The sequence below is a fragment of the Panthera tigris genome, chromosome B1 (genome assembly GCF_018350195.1).
Source record: "Panthera tigris isolate Pti1 chromosome B1, P.tigris_Pti1_mat1.1, whole genome shotgun sequence".
Lineage (NCBI taxonomy): Eukaryota > Metazoa > Chordata > Mammalia > Carnivora > Felidae > Panthera > Panthera tigris.
This window is the reverse complement of record NC_056663.1, coordinates 30,654,564-30,677,984: the sequence shown is the minus strand read 5'-3', so window position 1 is coordinate 30,677,984 and position 23,421 is coordinate 30,654,564. Positions and strand designations below refer to the sequence as shown.

At 38.2% G+C, this 23,421-nt stretch overlaps 1 long non-coding RNA gene across 10 annotated transcripts in view; it reads left to right on the top strand.

The window, feature by feature from the left end:
- The window catches only part of LOC122237872, a 179,892-nt gene that overhangs the window by 29,339 nt on the left and 127,132 nt on the right, over positions 1 to 23,421 (top strand). Inside the window, exon 4 of one of the 10 annotated variants that reach the window (XR_006216578.1) lies at positions 707 to 831. The exons of 8 other annotated variants lie outside the window; for them this stretch is intronic. This is a non-coding gene — a long non-coding RNA (uncharacterized LOC122237872). Of the gene's footprint in view, positions 1 to 706; positions 832 to 12,838; positions 13,820 to 23,421 lie in introns of those variants that run through there. One more of the 10 variants, XR_006216581.1, reaches the window with a different exon arrangement.

The following is a 23,421-nucleotide window of genomic DNA, read 5'->3' as shown; positions in this document are numbered from 1 at the left end:
GTGAATCAAGTGATTCACAAAAAAGATCAGTTTAAGGATGGATATTCTCCATTCAAAAGTTATAGTCTCAAGATAGCCTATTATTAAATTGAGAGAGATCAGAATGGTGGCAAAAAGCAGAGAGATAAAACGTATTTGAGAATTATGTCTAGGGGAAATCTTTGAAGGTGGTTTCTGGCACATACAACTGCTGGGAAGCAAATTGATCAGAAGACTATTAAGCTTTTGAGAAATTTATATTTCCAAGTAAACCACAAACTAAACAAACAAAAACATCAGTTTTGGCCATTTCAGACTTCAAACAACCATTGGAGCTCCACATTTCCATAAACTTTAGGCTGACTTCCGGTGCTCCCAAATGGCATGCCCCCTCTCTCCCCCTTCACATGTGGCCGAAGAGAATAGTGGACAAGGTGAAGCTCACAAAGGATGGGGCTAGAGCCACAGAGGATGGACGGGGAAGGGACATTCCACTTAGAAAACATGAGAAAAAGTTTACCAAACATCTTTTCCTATCACCATTTCAGGTCCTTCACATTTTCTACCCAAAGGACTTGACTTCTAGGCTTTTCCATTTGTTCCTTTTGTAAATGGGGGTGTTTGTTACTGTTACAGTGCCTCAGTTCCAACATTGCATATTGGCTGTGTGTGTGTGTGTATGTGTGTGTGGTGGTGGTGGACAGAAAGCTTATCTTTTAATTCATAGGTTACCAGAGCATGGGGAGCCATAACTAGTCCTTCTGGAAGGACTGTGCATCGTCTGGAGATCCTGAACTCTAAACTAGACGTAATGATGGAGTGTGACTTTGGGTTGTTCCTATTAGCGAGGGGGTGAGTGTACTTTGCAGATAAAAGGAAGAGTATGATAAGAATTTAATGGCCAGAAGGAAGTCTATAGTAGAGACTGACTAAATGCTCAGCAATCATATTTCCTTTTCTTGAGTACACAAGAAAAAATGTGTTTCTCCATTTCCCTTGAACTTAGTTTAAAATCACGTGACCAATATTTGGGCAATGGTATGTTGTGGAAGTGATGCATGTTATTTCCAGGACTGGCCACAAAACTCTATGTGCAAACCTTTCTCTTTTCCCTTTATCTGCTGACTAAAGATGTCAAGGGTACCTTAAAGCCACAAGATGGAAGCAGCCTGGGTTTCTGAGATGCTGCTTGGAGAAAAGCTGCCCAGGAGAACCACCTGACCAGGAATGTCCACCTTGGAATTTATTTAAGCAAGAAAATACTTGATAACATTCAGTGACTTGGGGTATGTTTGTTCCAGTGGTTAGCATATCCTGAGCAATATACCACATCATATATTGTGGAGACAATTAATGGAAAGTATGATAGGGAGTAATCACATAAAATGGCATCTTTGTTGTTAGAGATGGAATGAAGGCAGTTTCTCATTCTGATCTCCAGAATAACCTTGAACCCTGAATGAGTTTAAAATATTGAGTCAGACGTTTAGAAGGAGGATAAATTTTCATGGTCTTCTAGGGGCTTATCTTAGCGGTGGATATTTGAAGGGTGAACGTGAAAAGAAATCGGTGAGTTTACCACTCCTCATTTTTGTTTATTTGAGAAAATAAATATTATCTAGAGGAAGAAGGGAAGAGTATGATGCATGTGTCAGAATTGTTAGGTTCAAGGACATTCCATCTTTTTCCCCAAAGTTCAAAAGAGTTATTTGTGTGTGGGCAAGTCTAGAATTGAGAAAGCAGAGGCAACTGTTGAAGAGCCTCATGGGACAAGTATTTGTTGTAGTACATGTTCTAGAAGTAACTTTCTTTTCATTACTGTTCAGTATTGCCCAAGGGCCCAGATAATAGCTTGGGGAATTTGGAAACCATAGAAAATCTTTACATCATACATGTGATTGTTAACTATTTTAGGGCAAAACATGTCTTCAGCCATGAACAGGTATTGAAGATTACATTGAAGGAGGTATGCTTAAAGAATCAGTGCCTTGTGAATACACGAATCATGTAATCTGTTCTAAGAAATAAGACGAATTTTAGATGAGATTATTTTGGAAAGTCCAATAAAATAGAAAGCAAGAATTAATTTCCCATTGTCACCGTTTTTATCTTGATTTTATTGTAATTAGACTTTTACTCCCACCTTTCCAATGACTCCCATAGTGTCAGCAATGACTTCATGTTGTTGATCCAAAGGTTACTTTTCAGTCATCTGATTTGGTTTTTCAGTAGTATTTGACATACTGTTTATTATCCTTTCCTTGAAATAGCTTCTCTATTTGGATTCCAGGACATCTCGCTCACCTGGGTTTTCTTTAATCTCTCTTGTTTTAAGTTCTTATTTTCCTTTGCTGGTTTCTTCTCATCTCCCTGACACCTACATAAATGTTAGTATTCCCCAGACTTACTCTTTAGATCTTTTTTCTTTTCTATCAACACTCATACATTTGGTGACCTCACTTACTTTCTTGGTTTTAAATGCCATCCATATGCTCATGATTTCCAAATCTATATCTCCAGGCTGTACCTCTTCTCTGAACTCCAGACTCATACTCCAAAATCCTTCTTGGATAGCCACTCTTAATTTTTTTTAGCTACCATCTCAAAATTTACTCCTGATAGTCCCCTGCCAACCCTTCTTTTCATGTGCTCTTTCCAAACTCATAACCTGTAACACAGTCCTTCTTGTAGCTCAGGCCAAATCGTTAATTCAACTCTCATACCTCATTTCATGTGAAAGAGAAAGTCCTTTGTTTTCACGCTACTTTTCACTATCTTGGATTTCTGCTTATTATGAACTACCTTATAGCCAAACAATCTTCTTCAGAGAACAACTAGAAAACCTGGATAAGGGGCACCCAGGTGGCTCAGTCGGTTAAGTGTCAGACTCTTGATTTTAGCTCAGGTCACAATCTCACGATTTGTGAGTTCAAGCCCCACATTGGGCTCTGAGCTGACAGCACAGAGCCTGCATGGGATTCTCTCTCTCCCCCCTCTCTTCCCCTCCCCTGCTTGTGTTCTCTCCCTCTCAAATTAAATAAATAAACATAAAAAAAACCTGGATAAAGCAGAGCAGAAAATCAATTTGAAGGTACCAAAGAGCTATTAATAAATCAAGGACTTGAGTGGCTAATTTCTCAGAGAGAAGAGAATATACTGAGACAAGTCCAAAATTTCGTGCCATTATTCCTCTTATTTGTTGATTCATAAACTGCATGGCAGAAAAAGCTATGAAGCTCAGGAAGTTGTACCCAAAGGCAAAGAAGTTGATTAGAACTTTCCTCAGTTTCATAGGGCAGAGAGACATACATATATTGGAGTTTCAATATAAGGATTTGATGACTCAAGACCCCAGAGTGAAGAGAAACACAGAAGAGTGAATCTGATATTCCATATTGCTTTTTCACACCAACGTATTTGTCGTTTCATGAGAGGTCGAAGGCTGAGAGGCTATGAAGCCAAGCAGTTACTTTTTGCAGTCTCATAGTGCTAGGAAGACAATATATAGGGTTCCGAGCTCTTGTAAACATATTAAGCTTTTAGTCAAAGCTCCCAAATGGCTACATCTTAGCAGTAATAGAGAACCCAAATTAGATAAGACTTTTCAACGTCTGAAATCCAGCTTTGAGTATGTTTAATTCCTGATCAGATCAAGATGGGCTGTTGCTACTCTTTTTGCCCAAAGTGAACATAAATCCTCTTGGGAAGAAGATAACAGTTTTTTAAGACATAATGCCATTCAATACAATGTGACCAATAATGTGCATTCAATAAAAAATTACTTAGGAAACCAAGATATGACTAAAATCAAAGCATACAATATGAACAGACTTATAATTATTAGAATTATCTGATATGGATGTTCATGAATATAGATGTCAAAGTGGAGAATTTCAGCAGATAACAGGAATTAATAAAAAATTAAATAAACTGATGTTACAAAATTGCAAAATACAATAATAGAAGCCAAGGACTTAATAGACGAGTTTAATATCAGATTAGAAAGGGCTGAAGAGTGAGTTAATTAACTGGAAGAAAGGTCAGAAGGAAAGTATCCAGACTAAAACATAGAGAAAAAAAACATGAAAATTACAAAAAGTGCATAAGTAATATGTGGGACAGTAAAACAGTCTCACACAAGTATAACTGGAGTCACGTGCAGGAGGAGAAAAAGAAAGGGATAAAAAGAAGCAATATTTGAAAAGATAATGGCTGAGAATTTCCCAAAACTGATGCAAAAAGTCAAGCCATAGATTCAAGAAGTACTATGAACCACCATGTGATAAATACCAAGAAAACCACACAGAGACGCATCACAATAAGGCTGCTGAAATAATCACAAAGAGAAAGCCTTAAAAGTAGCTACCAAAAGAAATGATGCTTTAAAAGAATCAATAGTTAGTCTGTCAGCTGATGTCTTAAAAGAAATGATACACCTGAGATTTAAAAAAAAGGAATTCTATCTCTAAAATGCTGAAAGAAAATTACAGTATATCACACAACAAGCACCCAAGGAAAGATAATCTGTTAGCTGTGTCCTAAAGACAAGCAGTGTGGAGATACTGTGATATGAGATTTTGGTAAACATCAGACATGTTCTGCCTGCCTGCCTGCCAGATAACATCAGAGAGAATTGCAGTCTCTTTATAAAGCATGAACTAATTACAAGCAGAGCCAGTTATTGAACTTTTGTCTCCTCTCAATCTACCCCCTCCACCTTCAGGAAGTGATTACAAAGGCTTCTTTACCAAAGGGCTTGGTAGGAGGGAAATGAATGATGTGGAACTTTCTCAGCCAAATAGTGATGGGAAAATGAGTGAGGCAGGTGAGGGGAACCTAGGAGTTGTAAGCCTAACCAGTAGCTAGCCGTTGGAATCCAACAGTCCTGGAACTTGAGCCCTAAATCAGTGGATCTAGAATGGTCACTTAAGCTAATTCCTCTGATGAAGGTTGGAGGTGCCAGAGTTAGGAGCCAGATCTGACTGAATTATGACACATCTGGACAATGAGTAATGATTTTACCCAGCTGTTTGGGAGTGCCAGCTGGCACTGAGCAGAGTGTGGCAACCTAGGAAGGGTTGTGAAGAACAGATGGGATGTTTGGGAAGAAATCACTTTACTTGAATGTACTGAGCTTGACTTCTTATTGAATTCTGTTTATTGCTAGGATGGAATTTTTTTTTTTACTAGAGTAAGGACTCATTAGGGTGCATTTCTGGGGGAGGGGGCAAAGGGACTATGCAATTGTGTGCTGAAATCCATTTCTACTGACTGATGAGAACCAATTGTGCACATCCCTTCCCAATCTCATATTCAGTGATGTGTTTGCTAGCTTGAAAACTTCCATGGTGGGGGTATTCACAACATGAAAAATTGACAAATGCTACAAATTAGGGCTTCCCCACCCCCCACCCTTGAAAGCCAGTTGATACATTTGCCAGGACACCATTGGAGCCATGCCATATGGCAAGATTTCATAGCATGAATTATTGGGACAATCTGAACAGATGATGACATTACATCTTTTAAAAACTGATCTCTCCCATTGTATAACTTAAGCTCAGATTTTTCTCTTAAGATCCAGTTCCATTTATCTCATACCTTATGGACCTTACCCCCAGTTTTACAACAAGCACTTCAAATTTAACTTGTCTAAAATTATTATCTTCTCTTCCAAACCAGTTTTTCTTCTGGCATTCTTTACTCTATTTCTTGACAACAACTTAATCCAGGGACCCAAATTGGAAACTTAGATGCCTCTCTCATTACTATTCTCGAATGATCACTGGGTTTTGACAAGTCAAACTAATCAGCATATGATATATTTGTTTCCTCATTTCCTCTATGAATCCTGTAGTCTTGGATCAGACCCTCATGCTCTTTTGCCTTACTCAGTGTCCTCAAACACATAATCATTAGAATCACATCAGTACTAACTACAATACAGATTTCCTGACCTCTTTTCTAGAGATTTAGGTTTGGTTATGAGAAGAGGACTGGAATCTGTATTTTTACCAGTGATCCAGAATTCAGATGACTAATGCTTTTTTTTTTTTTTTTTAATTTACATCCAAGTTAGTTAGCATATAGTACAATAATTATTTCAGGAGTATATTCCAGTGATTCATATCCTGTGTATAACACCCAGTGCTCATCCCAACAAATATCTTCCTTATTGCCCTTTACCCATTTAGCCCATCCTCCCCTCCCACAGCCCCTCCAGCAACCCTCAGTTTGGTCTCCATATTTAAGAGTCTCTCTTATGTTTTGTCCCCCTCCCTGTTTTTATATTATTTTTGCTTCCCTTCTCTTGTGTTCATCTGTTCTGTGTCTTAAAGTCCTCATATGAGTGAAGTCATATGATATTTGTCTTTCTCTGACTAATTTCACTTAGCATAATACCCTCTAGTTCCATCCACGTAGCTGCAAATGTCAAGATTTCATTCTTTTTGATTCCCGAGTAATACTCCATTGCATATATATACCACATCTTCTTTATCCATTCATCCATCGATGGACATTGGGCTCTTTCCATACTTTGGCTATTGTTGATAGTGCTGCTATAAACATTGGGGTACATGTGCCCCTTTGAAACAGCATACCTGTATCACTTGGATAAATACCAATAGTGCAGTTGCTGGGTCATAGGGTAATTCTATTTTTAATTCTTTGAGGAACTTCCATACTGTTTTCCAGAGTGGCTGCACCAGTTTGCATTCCCAACAGCAGTGCAAAAGAGATCCTCTTTCTCCGCATCCTCGCCAACATCTGTTGTTGCCTGAGTTGTTAATATCAACCATTCTGATAGGTGTAAGGTGGTATCTCATTGTGGTTTTAATTTGTATTTCTCTGATGATGAGTGATGTTGAGCATTTTTTCATGTGTCTGTTAGCCCAGATGACTCTAATTCTTAGCCAAGTTTGGAAAATACTTGGGTATAGAATAAAAATTAACATTTCTCATCTTGGAATACAACCCCAACCATAATCTGCCTGGTGCCTGTTTCTCTACCTTTATCTCTCACCACTTTCCAACACATCTTTTACCATATATATGGTATATACATATACTGTATATATATTATATTTAAAGATTTATATATATAAATATATATTTAAAAATTATATATATGTTAAAATTTTTTTAATTTAATGTTTATTTATTTTTGAGAGAGAGACAGAGCATGAGCAGGAGAGGGGCAGAGAGAGAGAGGGAGACACAGAATCTGAAGCAGGCTCCAGGCTCAGAGCTGTCAGCACAGAGTTTGACACGGGGCTCAAACGCAGGAGCCATGAGATCATGATCTGAGCCAAAGTCAGATGCTCAACCGACTGAGCCACGCAGGTGCCCCACGGAGATTTATTTTTTCACTGAATATTTATTGTGCTGCAAGTATGTATCAGGCTCTGCCCTGGGTGCCAGGAATTACAGTGGTGAAAACAAACAAGTTGTTTGTTCTCACAGAGTTTTATATATAAATATGCCATATTTCAGTGTTTTGGGTCACCAAGCATATCATTCTTAGGCATGCATTTATACTTTTGTTCCTTATGTTGCTTTGGTCTGGGTGCCTTTTCTTTCACCTGCCCTCTCTGATCATCTTTTTGCTCCTAATTCCTTCCTCTATTATACAAGGTTTATTTCCTTGTCTATCCCTCCTGCTAAACTGCTGGGTCCTTACAGTCAGAGTTTTTCAAACTCTAGAGTCTAGACCAATAATCGGTATAAAATAGTTCCCAAACATTTACTGAATGAATATTACTCAACTAGTAAGTAGCACAGTGGAGATTTGAATTTAGTTATATCTGACGCCAAAGCCATGTCCTTTTAACTATATTATAGTCTGTCAATAAAGTGTGGTTCACCTCATCAGAGGAGCCATTCTTTAATCATGCAAGGAGAATCAAATGATGCTTGAAGATAGCACTACCACCTGTCCAAAGGGAGATGTGCCAAATAACCACTTTAGTTGATCAATATCCAGTTCAGATTGGAAAATTCACACCAAAGAGTATTCTCTGAGATTTATTAAACTAACAAAAGAAGAAGACAAATATCTTCCCTTGTCTTGGCTTAATACAGGTAAAACTTTACCATGCATATACATTGACCCTTGCTAGGGAAGGTGACAGGCTAAGACCAGGTGATGGTATTTCCTAATACCAATCTAGCTAATTAGTCTTAAACACACTTTAGGGATAGGTCAAGCACAGTACTTGGCACACAAAATTCCTCAGAAACATTTTCAGAAATTTTGGATTATGAGAGGAGGCTGATATAATTTGGCAGAAAATGAGCATAACTCTCAATCAATTTAAGCATCCACTTTATTGAGGAAATTAATGCAACTCATATGATTTTTATCCTTTAGCATAAAGAATTGGGGCAGCAAAAGATAATGGATAAAATTTAGAGTGTCTGTTCTGTCATCTGATTTGGGAAATGTGTGCTGACTCTGCTAGTTCTATTAAAGATGCTGTCCATAAAATACACTTGGACTGGTTTGGCACAAGTTATTTTAGAGCTGTGAGAAGGACCATTACTAATAAAACTTCTCTTCCCCTTATAATTAATTCATAGCATTGCCACCAGAGTGTTCTTCCTATATCATAAATTTCATTGTGTCACCCCCGTGCTGAAAAGCTTTTGATGACTCCACATTTCCTGTAAAAAAATGTGAAAATTCCTTCACTTAACATGTAAGATTTCTACCACCTAATCACTACCTATCTTCCAATTCACAATTCATTTTACTCTTCTCTCAATTCCATAGTACCTCGAATCAAGCATTATGTTGGATGAATCTATGAATAACTCTTTGGCCACCATTCATTTATTTGTTTTGCCAACAAATATTGTTGAGGGCCTATCCTGTGTTATGCTCTGTCATCGACAAAGGATACAGAAGAGCAAAGGAGACATTTTCTGTTTTCATGAGATTTATGTTGAGAGAGACAGACAAGAAACAAACAGCTAACAAAATAATTTCAAACAGTGGTAATTACTGTGGAGAAAAGAAAAGATTAATATGACAGAGAGTGAGTTGAGAGGTAGGAGTGAGCAACGTCAGACACGGGGCAATTCTGTAACGTGGAGACAAGAAAAAGACAAACAGTTCAATAGAAAAATGCAGAGAAGATTAGAATTAAAAAAAAAAATCACAAGAAAACAAAAGCCTAGTGGTCAACAAACATAATGAAAAGATGCTCGAATTCATGTTCAGTAAAAGAAATTCAAATGAAAATAAAGATGAAATATGACTTTGTATCTATTGGATTGGCAACATAAAACCCACTGCTGGTAGGGATGTGGGGAATAGGGTTCTCTTATACACTGTGTGTGGGACTTTCCAGCTTCACTATCTTTCTAAAAGGCAACAGAGCAACATCTATTAAAACCTAAAATGCACTTCCCCTTTAACTCAGAAATTCCACTCCTGGGAATCTACCTCAAAGAAAAAAAAAATTGCCCATTTGTAAGGTCGTGTGCTGGGGGATGTTTATTGTACCATTGTTTGCACTGGCCAAGGGAACTTTGGTCAAATGGCCAAAGAGAAAGCTTACCAATATGGAAGTGGCTGATTAAAATGCAGTATATCCATATCATGGAACATTATGCAACCAGTAAAAGGAGTGAGGTGCAACCTTCCCAGATGATTAGAAGGAATTTCCAAATTTTGACATCCTTCATGAAGGGTTTTATACTTTTATTAATTCATCAATTAAGAAAATGTATGATGACTGGGGTGCCTTAGTGGCTCTGGTTGAGCGTCCAACTTTGGCTCAAGTCATGATCTTGTGGTTCGTGAGTTTGAGCCCCACGTTGGGCTCTGTGCTGACAGATTGGGGCCTGGATCCTGCTTCGGATTCTGTGTCTCCCTCTCTGCTCCTCCCTCACTTGCACTCTGTCCCTCTCTCTCAAAAAAATAAATAAACATTAAAAAAAAAGAGAAAAAAATATATGATGACCAAAGACATTTTGGATTCCATTGGGTTTTAAACAAATTCACATTTTGTCCATCTCAATGTTATCTATCTATGTATATTTGAAATACGGTAGCTCATATGTTTTTGAGACATTCTATTTATTCACTCTACATTCAAGGCTTAGTGTAGACACAGATTTATTGAAAATTGACTTTTGTGGCCCCCAAAGAGTCAATGGTCCTCATGTTTGGAATGAATGAGCTTGGCCATAGAAAGAATACATCTCCTTATACAGAGCTGAGTGGCAGTAAATATCTTAACTCTCCACAAGTGTTTGCATTTTAAGACATGACACTTACTCATCTGATTACATCTTTGGTATTTTTTTGGGCCTATCCAGTGCTATGGGTAGTGTAAGAGGAGAGAGAAAGAAGCTTCTCCATGGTATTGTCAATCACAATACATGTCAAAGTCTGTCCCTGGCTTCCAGAGTGCAGAGTTATACCAGTGCTATTTATTGGTTCTACTTCTCAAGCTACATGTAAAACCAAATTCAGGAAGTCCTACATGTTGTTTTATAATAAAGTATTAAAACATAAAAGGAAAATGGAGAAAAATGTAACAATACCAATACTAAAGTTTTATCCTATTAGACTTTTTTCTTCTTAGCTATTTTTTATTATTGTATAAAAATAGATTCATCCTTTTATATTAGTAGACAAAACACATATGGGCCACGTTTGAAAGGTAGCTTTATAGAAAGACATTCACTTGCAAACAAGCTTCAGGTACCAGGTCTGTCATAATTTTTGTAAATTCCAGACCATTTGCTTCCGGACAATTTTAGTGGACATACAAAATTTTATAGATGGTAATATGTTAGCGATAGATGTTTTTAAAAACATATACTGACAAGGGGAAGATTTATTGTGTCAAATATATTCTAACCTCCTTTTTATTCCTACCTCGTTACAGTTTCCTCTTAGAAACGTCCCATTAGTGCCTAGGATAAAAACAGGTGACTGGGTGATGGTTACACAACAATGTTAATGCATTTAATGCCCCTAAATTGTATACTCAAAAATGGTTGAACTCGTAAATGATGTATATTTCACCACAATTTCTAAAAACTGGATTACTGTGTGTGAAAGTAGTAGATTCCCAAACGTAAGAAGTAATAGATTGTATACCAACAATACACCATATACCAACCAAAAATTGCACAGAGTTTCAGAGGAACCCTCCTCTAAAATCTCAGTCTGCTACCTCAGCCAGAGGCATGCAGTAATTCTCGGACCCAGAGTAACTAAAAAAAAAAAAAAAAGCCCAAATGCTTAATGTTGTGTGGTTGGACTTAGACAAGTGGTAGCTGCTAAGAGCTGGTTGGAGAGAAGGAGAAGGAAGGGAATGTTGATACTCTTCATTTCTTTCCCCTTCATGACCTACCAGGCTTTTTAAAAGACACAAAGTATTACAGAAACTGTGGAGGTTCCCTTCATATCCCTTCCTATTTCAATTGTTTAGACGGCATTCTAATAAATTCTAGGAATAGTTTATCTTCCCTTAGTGTGGAGGATCCCTCACCCTTCCTCACAGTTCTGCTTCCCAGAACTTGTCCAGATACCTAGAGTGACAGAAAGTCCCTGCACCAAGAAGTTGGAAGTGAAGGTAGAATTCTCAGGTCCAGCAGAAAACATTTCAAGTCAAACTCTTGTTGAAAAGAGCAAGAGCAAAGCCATCATACTTCAAAGCAAGGGTGGATCTTTATGCTGCGTTTTTCTTTGTCCCTCTTACAGAGAAGAAAGTAAGCTCCCTTGTTCAAATCAAAGGGCAGTGGTATGCCTCTTCTCCACTCACTTTGTAGTGTAGCACAAAGCAAATACCTTCTGTGGCGTGTAGATCCTGCAAGGCTTCCATTAGCATTACACCTGTGGGTCTTTCTGTTTTTATGCTCTTGGTAAATAAGGGAAAGAATAAATCAAATATCGTGTTCAACCCAGGTCTACATTACATCATCACAGACAGCTGAAATGCTGAATGTTTATTTAGTCCTCTGGTTAGCAAATTATTATGCTGGCTTTCAAAAACATTTTAACGTGGAAAATTTCAAATGTCTAAAAATATGAGCAAAAGTATAATAAACACTCTTGTATAAGCATCCAGCTTCCACAATGATCAGATCATGGCCATTTTTCCTCTAACCCTACCATTTCCACCCTATTGCTGTATAATTAGGAAGCAAATAGCAAACATTGTGTAATTATACCCATCAATATATCAGTAGAAATCTTTAAAGGATAAGGCTGCTTTTAAAAATATGATCACAAGAAAAATGATCACCCTTCAGATATTAATATTTTCTTAATGTTACCAAATATCAAGCAGTGTTCAAATTTTTCTAATTGTCTCACTTTTTTTTTTTTTACAGTCTGTTTGCTTGAATCAGGCTGTAAATAAAGTCTCGCAATCGTTTGACTTTATCTTGCAATCGTATCTTGCAATCGTTTGACATACCTCTTCAAATCTCTTTCACTCTGTAGGTTCATCTCAATGTGTCTGTTTTTATCCTTGCTTTTTGTTATCCTTGTTGAAAAAACCAGGTCTTTTGTCCTGTGAATCCCACACTGGTTTTGTTGATTGCATCTCAGTAAGTTCCTGTAACATGTCTTCAGTTCCCTGTATTTCTTGTAATTTGGAAGTTAGATGTAGAGGCTTGATTTGATTCAGGTTCAATTCATTGTTTTGTTTCTGGACCAGATTTGACTGATTTTAAAAGTGGAATTGATGAAATCAGTGCATGCATATGTGAGGAGTGTTGGGGAGAGAGGGAAAAGGGAGTTTAATGAAAAAACAACCATTTTCTTCAAAATTATAGTCTTGGAATTCGGTCCTATCTAGTGTCTTTTAAACTAATCAGATATTTTTATATTTAGGACATGAACAGTGAGACATAATCAAGGACACAGTTACCTCTGTGACGGATGTAAGACGTGTGATCTTCAGCCAATCACAGTTTCTTGTCTTTAAAATCAGGTTGACAATAACCATTGATAGCACTATTTGAGTGCTCATATGGAAAACAATCATGAATATGGAACAAGAATATAAATCTAAATGTCATAGTGCCATGATGGTATATCTAATGCAGAGATAAATCTTGGATGGTCCTTTTCATCTGAGATAGGATATTGGAATGAGACAGCAGTGACATAAAATCAGATACAAAAGGGAATGGAAAACAAATACATACATGCTGTGTTTAACAACGGAGATTTCAAGTCCCAGTTCTTCAACAGCTGAATCCCTTTGACTTAGTTTGGGACTACAAAATGATGAGGGAAGATTTTTGGAGGAGAAGGTCTCTCTAAAGAAAATTAAGGCTATACAGCATGTCTCTCAACTGGTGAAGGAGACTTGCAGGCAGCCACCCATGGACCTTACGTGTGACACCCCACTTCACTCCCCAGATGGCTGAGAGGAAGAGTGGAGTAGGTCTGACCTCTAACTTGGGAAACACCGAGGCCAAGAGACAAGCGCAGACTTCCTTGGTGGTAGAACTGGGAGAAAGTTGTTATGTTACGAAGGAACTACCTGCTTCCCAGAACTTGTCCAGATACCTAGAGTGACAGAAAGTCCCTGCACCAAGAAGTTGGAAGTGAAGGTAGAATTCTCAGGTCCCACAGAAAACATTTCAAGTCAAACTCTGGAATTAAAGATGGATTTACACAGGTCAAGAAAGGAACAAAGAGAGATTACCAGAAAAGCAGACTTTTGTGGAACTCAAGAAAGAGTTTACAAGAGAAGTAATTTGCTTTAGGCACTGCCATGCCCAGAGGGTACACCTGAAATCAGCTGAAGAGCAGTGTGAAGGGGTTACTGTCTCTGAAGTTAAAAATATTAAATTAAAGGAACTATGTCTTTGATACTCTCTTCATAGCACCCCTGTTATCATCCTCTACATTTTTGATGCATTACAGCTTCTATGTATTCTCTCTATCTTTTTCTCTCTCCCTCTCTCACATTCATTTCTTGTAATTATCCTGGCCAACAGTCTGGGAAGAGTAGACATTGTTTTCTCCACTTTATAAATGAGAAAAATGAGATTCAGTGGATTAATTGCTACCCAAGGTTTTATGTCTTCGATGTGATAAAGTTGGAAAAAGAATACATGTCTTTTCACTTCTAATCTGATATTCCTTCCATATTTCACGAGGCTTGATTATTTAATTACAAAATCTTCATTTAGTGTCCTGATCTCTTGAGCACTCTTTCACTTACACTGAAGAAATATTAGAACTTTCAAAATCTGATTCAGACTGTGGCTCAGGGATTGCTGCCAAATTTTTGCAAAGTACTTTTCAATAATTCATAATTCCTTAAACATGGAAACCCACTGCCTAAATATAGCATGAGAGAGTGTGCTCCGGTGCTTAGTTAAGCCAAAAGTTGCATATTTAAATACAGTAAATTTCTCCTTCTCCTCATATAAACACATCCAGTGTCACCCATTTGTTTGTGCAGAATGCTTTAAAATAACCCTTATTGAAATATGCAGGTACTTGATATGCCATTTTGTGGGCTTGTCATATTTGTGCTGCTTTAGAGTTTTGCAATGTCAGCCTGCAGAGCTTTCTTTTTCTTTAGTCTGACAAGACTGTACTGAGTGCCCTATTGTCAGAACCTCTGCCCAAGATCCTAGAGGGAAAAGGAGAAAGTTAATGGTGGGCTCCAAGGAAAGACCAGTGGAAAAGGGACCATGCTACTGGAAGACCAGCTTTTCCCAGCCTGCAAAGGACTTGAATTCTCCAGGTGTGCTTCACATCTGCAGAGGGGATGTAATGCTCCTGGCCAACTTGGGCTCTCAGAACCTCTGGGTGGTTGAGGACAGGATTTCAGATAGAGGGCATCAAACTGTTAATAGAATTGGTCTCTTTAATGTCAAGGAAGGCCTATCCTGGGAAGCTGTCTTTAGAGGAAGACCAGAGCCTTTTCATTATTTCAAGTTTCTGATCAAGCAAAAGCTCACAGAATCTGTAACCAGAATTGGCCTTCTGTCCTGGCTTAGAGTTTCGGTAGCTGGATTCCTGTCTGATAACCAAGCCCTAAACATCTGATCTCTGTCCCTCTCTCTGTTCATGATAAATCTCAAGACTGCTTTCTCTGCCAGTGACTGGCCATATTTCTACCTTCCAGAAGTATTCATTCTCGCCATATCCAAATCTCTCCCTCAGGTTCTGTTTCATTCTCAGGACTCAGTTGAAGGGGTACTTCTGCAGGGCAAATTTTCTTGACCACTCCCTCTAGGCTAGTTGCCCCTCCTATGATTTCACAGACACCTGTGTGGGTTTTTTTGCTTTTATCTCACTTATCACAGTTTGCATTTATTCATTTGGTTTTCTTTTTACTTTATTTCTGTCTCACTCCCCGCACCCTCACACCCCCACATTCAGATGTAAATGCCACTGAAGCAGGGATCAGGCCTATCCTATCCACTGATGTATCCTTGTTAGTTAATACAATGCCTGGCCCATGGTAGGTTCTCAGTACATATTTGGTGAATGTATTGTTGAATGAATTAATTCTTGAATTGTGTCCCACCTAAGTTGAGTCTGTTTGTCAACCTTCCATTGAATCCCACTCAACAAAGCTTAAGACAAATGTAATAACTATTCGTCTGAATTTATGCATGCTGGATGTAAGGACATGGCTCATGGTGAATTCTCAACAGATGTTGAGGGAATTAATGAGTAGATTGAATTTAGCTGATTGAAATAGCAGAGTTTTAGTCTACACACACAAGCTCTTTTATTAATGCTGTTGAATTTAACAACAGTAACCAAGTAAGCAGGTCATTCTTTTTATGAACACACATTAGTTTTATTTGACAGAAAACCAATACAACTTGAAAATGGCTGAGGCAGCCTTGGGAAGCATTTGAACCTGGAATAATTTCCTGTTCACTCTCATTTATATCATGTAGCCACCTTCTTTAAGCAGATAAATTTTTAGAAGCATTTCTAATAATGCCACTTTTCTCTACAAATTAATTATGAATTACAGATTGGAATTTAAATATCTTCCTGCCTTGTCTTTAACCTTTGGTTTTGCATAGCATCGAAGGATACTTAGTCTGAATATAATGTCTTGGTTTTCTGATACTGGAAAGATATTTACCTTGCTTGAGCTGAGCTACTTAAAAAGAAGGATTTTACTTGATTTTCTAGATTTTTCAATAAGAAATGCTGATGTCATTTCCACTGTGCATCATAGAAATCTAATCCTTCTAATTTGATGACTTAAAGTCATTTTTGTGAAAAACCTCCATTTGTCACCAAAACTCCATTGCTCACCTACTTCAAAACTACAAACTTTGGGGCGCCTGGGTGGCGCAGTCGGTTAAGCGTCCGACTTCAGCCAGGTCACGATCTCGCGGTCCGTGAGTTCGAGCCCCGCGTCAGGCTCTGGGCTGATGGCTCGGAGCCTGGAGCCTGTTTCCGATTCTGTGTCTCCCTCTCTCTCTGCCCCTCCCCCGTTCATGCTCTGTCTCTCTCTGTCCCAAAAATAAATAAAAAAAAAAAACAAAAAAAAAAACTACAAACTTTGCTTATTCCCACTTACTGCATGGACACCCCTGGGCAACCCCATACCTCCTTGGTCACAGCAGCAACAGCTTTCTTCCAGCTATTTTCCCTGCTGGTATCTGTCATGCCATAAAAGTTAGCCAATGCTGATAAAAGAGTTGTGATCCAAGAATCTCTGGGAGAAACTCTAGAATTCCAAAGATTGCTATAGGATTATGTTATCCTCATCTAGAACCTGGATTAAGGATATAAAAAGGGCACATGCCATTTAGTTCTCCTACTTAAGCACACTGTTCATTCTGAAAACTGGAAAACCATTTCTAGAGGTTCTTCAAGCTCTTACCTCATGGTACTTACCATTTGCTCACTTTGCTATTCCTCCTCTTGGGCTTACTAGTTTTCTATACCACCCACTTCAGCTCTGTTTCTTGGTTTCTTCTTTCTGCCTGCTCCTCTATAATGATCATCCCATTATCTACTTATTTCCGTTTTGACTCCAGAATTTACCTGTGGTGCGTGACCTCCTGTTCTCCCTTTCACTCATGGTGGCAATGGTAAGAGGAAATCTGTCTCTGGGTTCCTGGCCCTTGTGCAACCAACCAGCCAGCTCTGCCTCCTGTCAGACCCCATCTGACATGGTAGGGAAATTGGGGAATTGTGTAGGATCTTAGGAAGGGTTTGCTGGAGGAAATAATGCTGAGAAAGTGAAGGGGAGGAAAGACATTCTAGAAAGAAAGAACATTAGGAACAAAGGCAAGAAAATGGGAAATAAGATACTTGTGAAATTCAAACTGTTTATTTATTTTGGGCTCAATGCAGACAGAATATGATAAAGTTCTAAGATATGAAGTCAGAAAGGTGGGCAGGACCAAAATACTTATAAATGAATAACTGCAATAGTAGACTTTAGATAATAACGTGCCGTGTATGAGGTGGGAATGCTCAGTGCTCCATGAGTTTGTAGAGGTTGCTTATAACCAAGATGATTACGAAAAACACATAGAGCAGCTGATATTTGAAACTGAACTTTAAGGATACACAAGATTTTTATGTCAGGAATTAAAAGGATAGAAAGAGAAGGATTTGCATTCAAGGGTGAACAGGGACCAATATTTGGTATAGCTGGGCATTTTGAATGGGACATGCCTTTTAATATGTTAACGCATTTTTTGACCTGAAACCCAGATGGTCTAATTCGCATATTTTCTTTAACCTCGATAGTGCAGCATCTTTATCTTTTTGACAGACACTACCATTTTATTCTTTTCACTCCTTATTTATGCAAATACATTATTTCCTTTGGGTTTTAAATTCTTTAAGGGCAAGGAATTTGTTTCACTCACCTTTGTATCCCCCAACAAAGGCAAGCATGGCCACAGCATGCTCATAGTAAGGCCAGGAACTGGCTATTGAATGTATAAATAAAGACCCAGGGTCTTCTTTAATTATTGCTATTTAGGTAGCCCCCTTTCAACTCCATGCAAATACTGATTTTGGATTGGAGGGACAAGCGTTAGATTATGAGTCAGGGTATCTAAGTGCCAGTCGTGGGCTGCACCAACCCAATGTGTAATATTGAGTCTCATCTGTAACATTAGGTCAGTGATCTAGATTGTTTTCCCCAACACGTTAGCCAGCAAGAACTCATTTTAAGTCATTTGTTTACCAACCTTTTTGTTTATAAAATCATGACTATTCATTTTTGCAATAACTAACTGTGCCTGCCAAACAGAGGGGTTGATTGTCTTTGGTCAAAGTGGAGTAACTGATATGATATGGACAGAAAGGTTCTGCTAAGATCTTTGGGAGAAGTGTAATGGCACGTAAATATAAAATCTCCACTCTCCTTTTCGAAACATTTAAAATAGTTGATAGGATTCTAAGACTCTGAGGACCATAATTTGGAAACAGGGAGCTAGGTGGTTCCTCCCCATTCTATTATAAACTTTATTTGGAGTGATTTCCCCCATCTCGTTTAAGGAGGAATATGTACCACCGCGTGATTTCAGAATACTCTTATTTCCTCCAAAATTATTGTAAGGAATATATTTAAGTATTTTAAAGTGAATGTGAAATAAACATAACCTGTATTTAACCATTTGGAGGACCTATGCACCACTGTTTGAGACAATTGAGACTTCCCCAAATGGTAAGGAAGCCAAGGGTAAGAATGATTGTTAGTAGCTCTTGTCTAGACTGTGTAAAGCCTGTAGAGGAAGACTGGATCCAAGAGCCTTTTTTAAGTTTCTTTGTTTGCTGTCTAAAATTATTAAACAGGAAAGCCAGGCTGGCAATTGTCCTAGCTCATTTAGGATTCCTTCCCAGTCATTCTCTCAGCTCTAGGCACCTTCATGTCAGTCAGTGCTGCCTCCCACACCCGCGCCATTCAAATAACCCCTGAGAGGAAGCTGAATGTGCTTCTCTTTGGAGCACAAATTTCCACTTCTGTAGAAAGACAAGTAGAGCAAATTGGGTTACTACAGAGAATGACATTAAGGTGTCAGTGGAATAAGTTCTTATTTAGTTTTATTAGCTTCCTTAGAAAGTGCAAACTTCAATAGCCATATACACTCTCCTGGGCAACACCAAGTCTCTCTTGTGTTTTATTTTTAGCCTTGACAAGAAAGCTGTCTTTGCCAATTTGTCTCAAAACAGATGATGGATGTAATATTTATCCTCAAGGAAAGTAGTAGCCAGAGTAACATAACCTATATTTATATGGTGCTTTTACATATTTTTATATCATTTGGTCTTTGTAGCAACTATGCAAGACACATTGGCATTATTTCTCCTAAATGAGGAACTTGAAGTTCATAGGGGTTGATTGTCTTGTTTAAGGTCACTCAAATGAATCAGTAGAGAAGCCAGCATTCGAATTCAAATCTGTTTGTCACTGGTACCTATGATTTTCCTCTCCAAGATGTTGCTTTAACATCCAGGGGCAGGAAGGATTCCTCTTCAATGGTACTTCCTGAAAAGTCCCATTAGTTTTAGGGGAGACTGAACAAGGGACAAATAAAACTGTTAACTCAGTTTTCGAGAGGCAATGAATATTAGTGGTGGCAGAATTGAGGCAAAATCATTGAAAGGGTAGTGTTTATTTAGCAAATACTGATGACCCATATGAAAATTATTCGAGCTCCATAGCTTAGAAATGCCAATATAGAAAATTGAGAGGCAAATGCATCCCATCAAAATGGCAAAGATTCTTAAAAAGTGAAAAGATGCTGTTTTGTTAAGAATGAAGGGAAATGAACCTCTCATAATTGCTTGTGGTACACCTGTCACAAGGTCAGTTTGGCATATTTATTTAAAAAACCATAGAAGTATGCATTATCATATAATGTCTGGCTTCCTGTGCTAGGTGTTACGCTGGATAGAAAGACAATGACGGCAAGTAAGATACTGCCTCTGCCTGTTTGACAGAGAAGACAAACAACTAAGCAATTACAATAATGTGATCATTTCACAGAGTGTATAATAGAGACTCCTATTTTGAAATAATGGTATATGTGTATGTGTGCATGTAGAACATTAAACATACTAAAAAATAAACTTTAATGGTACTTGTCTCATCTTTGTATTGTAGAATTATGAGATATTTATTTTCTTTTTTCATATTTTAAAATATTTGTTAAATGCTCTTGTAATGTGAATGACTAGAATACTAGGTCACAAATGCCTGCCTTTTTTACTAGCCATGAAAATCAGTCAGTTCACGAATCAATAAGAACCAGGCCTGTTGGCATATTAATATCTAGAATTTTACGCCTGGCATATTTTGGATAAGCCTTATGTGTGCCCATCTGAGATCCAAATCATTTCTTACTCAGTTCTGCTTTCTTGCACTGCATTCATGTCTCTGGGCTGCTGATAGTCGGACCTAATTACCATTATTGGTTCCCAATACCAGTTTATCACTGGAACAGGGGTTTAACCTTGAACCTGAACTCTATTGGCTAATGTCCTAGTCCTTGCTGGGGAGCTTGGTCACCAGGACTCCAAACTGGTGGCTGAATATTTCTAGACATATCTCTAAGAATACCTGAGAAACTCTAGAGGTTTTTTAGAGCATTCCGTTGCCATGTCCTTTCACCTTCTGCATTAGACTCAAGTTAGTTCTTGCTTCTAGCCTTGGAAGTTTGGATTTTAAGGACCTGCCTCCCCTCCAGGGAAGGCAGCTCACTCACTGAATTAGTTCCTTAATCCCATCATCCAACACCGTGGACCGTGGCTTTGCTTCCAGTGGTCAGTTGGGAGACCCCACAATACCTTGCAGAGTGTGGTGGACCACAAAATTTAATTCCAACTGCTTTTGTGGGCTGGCCACCTGGCCTCTATTTAGCCATGAGCCTTCCCTCAGTAACACGTCAAGCATCTTGTTAAAAATCTCCCGATTTTGTACTCAGGCTGCACAGAAACTTGATATTTATGACAATTGGCAAACATAATTTTTTCCAAAAGTTAAATTAAATAATCACAAGGTTATGTGACTCTATCTCTGTCTCTCTCGAAATGAATGAACTTAAAAAAAAAGAAATAAAAATTGAAAAAAATTTAAAAAATAGTAATCAAAGTATCTTGGATATCCTAAAATTTATGTGTTGCTTGATAGTTCTGTAATTTAAGTAATGGTTTTTTTCACTTTATGATCCACTAGCAATAACAGAACATATTTTTTTTAAATCAAAGAAACAAATGCCTAAGGCAAATATTCTTGAGAAATTTCAAAACAAAAGACAAAATATATGTAGATATCACTACTGCATTAAATGAATTTGAAAGTTGATTTGTATATTATTTAATTATGTTCTCAGGATGGAAACATATTTTCTCTGAATGTCAAAAGTCCCCTCAGTTTCACAATGGGGTACTACCTTTGGTCTCAGAAAGAAGAGACAAGTTGTGGCACAATATTAATTATTTGACAATGGATGCCAATGGTGGCTAATCATCATTTTGGTGAAGTTCACTTATTTGCATGAAATAATTAAGAACAGTGGCTCTTCAAGTTATTTATCAATGACAACGTAGTCATTGTTGAATACGCCAGTATTAGACGGTTTGCACTAAGTGAGGTCATATGTGTATTAGGGATCGATGGTGACTGAAAGTGTACATGATTCTCATGAAACTCAGTGGGACTTAGACTCCTGTTTTTTCATTTCTGTGTTACTAAGTCTGAATAGTTTTCATATGGGCCATTTGTATTTGTAAAACAGACCCTATCCCTTCAATGATTTTGCCTCCTTTCTACCATTATCAGTATTATTTCTTACCCCTTTACGTCTTAGCCTCTTAAACTTTTCTTTTTCCTTTTCTCCCTCACGTCTTCATTTCTGGCCATCTCATTTCTTATCATTTCATGAGTATACTTGCTACCAATTATCCAAGCAGCAAAAAGGAAAAAAAAAATATTGAGGTAAGTCTGACTCTGCACTAGAGATCTGAAAATTTTGTTTGTGTTAACTTGAGGGTGAGAAAATAAATTTCCTCTTCAGCCTGTCTGACACACATTTATAAACCCAAAAAACACCCGTGTTAGCTCCCTTCCCCTTAAGAATCAACAGTCTTCTCAAGTTTTTTTGGTAAAGAAAAGAGATTAGTCCCGTATTCAACCCTGAGTTATTCCTGTTGGGAGAGCCTTGCCTGCTGCTGTACCCTATGCTTCTGGCATCATTAGTTACCCTGAATTAACTTCTCAGTAGCGATAAGACTATGGCTCACCTGGCCTTAGCAGGAGAATGATGTGGAAAAGCCGTGCTTCCATTTATTATTTATAGTAGGTCTTTGTCATTCTTTTTGATGACCCAGTCTTGGACCCTCATTGCAATGTTGGAGAAATCACCCCACCTCTTGAGGCAGAGCTTGCTTTTTACTCTGAAAGTGTACCAGACATTCTCATGACCCTTTGCAGCTAGGGCTTTATCACATGGCCTGAGCGCCATCCATCGGATAGACAGACTGAGTCCGAAACTACTTCTGCGACGAAGTCAGCACCCTTCAGAAGCTCTTCTGGGATCTGTGGAGGCAACTGCTGGAGACAACCATGCCACTGTGCTTGCAGCAAGAGTAGGTGTCTGCTGTCTGTGGCTCCAGGGAGATGCAGTGCTGTGTTTGGTGACAGGAGCAGTGATGTCTTAGACCAGTTCTGTGGCGTTTATTTGGGCATAAAGCCTGGCTGCGCGGCCCCAGCGCCTGGTTCTCTGGAGATTATATAAGCGACCCAACACCCTTTTTGTTAACTTGTAAATTTTCATATAACTTAAAACTGACAGAAAATTTGCAAGAAATTCCTATATACTCCTATGTACATATTTATATACTCTTGGTTTAGGTTTTTTTCTTTTTAAACCTTCCTAAGAAAAATTGTTTTGGAAGTAATTTCAGCCTCACGTAGAAGTCGCAAAAATAGAGTTCCCGTATATCTTTCACCCATCTTCTCTCAGTGACCATAACTTACAAAACCACAGCATAATTATCAAAACTAGAACACTGGTATGAACTATTTGCAAAACTGCAAACCTTATTTGTGTTTCACTAGTTCTTATATGCAGTTTTTAATATACGGTTCTACAAAATCTTGTGTGTATACACAATTGGGATACCAAACTTCCATCGCCCCAGAGAAACTCCCTTGTGCTCCCACTTTGCAGTCGCACTCTCCCCCGAACCTAATCCTTGGCAACCTTTGATCTACTCTCCGTCACAATTTTGTTACTCCTGGAGTGTTAGGTAAATGAAATCAATCATACACATCTCCTAGAGGCAAACAATAATTCTTGAAACAATTCAGCCTAACTCCACAATAATGAAGAGATGAAGAGACACATTTTCTAAACACAGCATACTCAGTATAGATTCCCTTACCCGTTATCTCCACTTTGGAGACAGTGTGTCATATTCTCACACAGAAGAATCTCAGTGCCCATCTT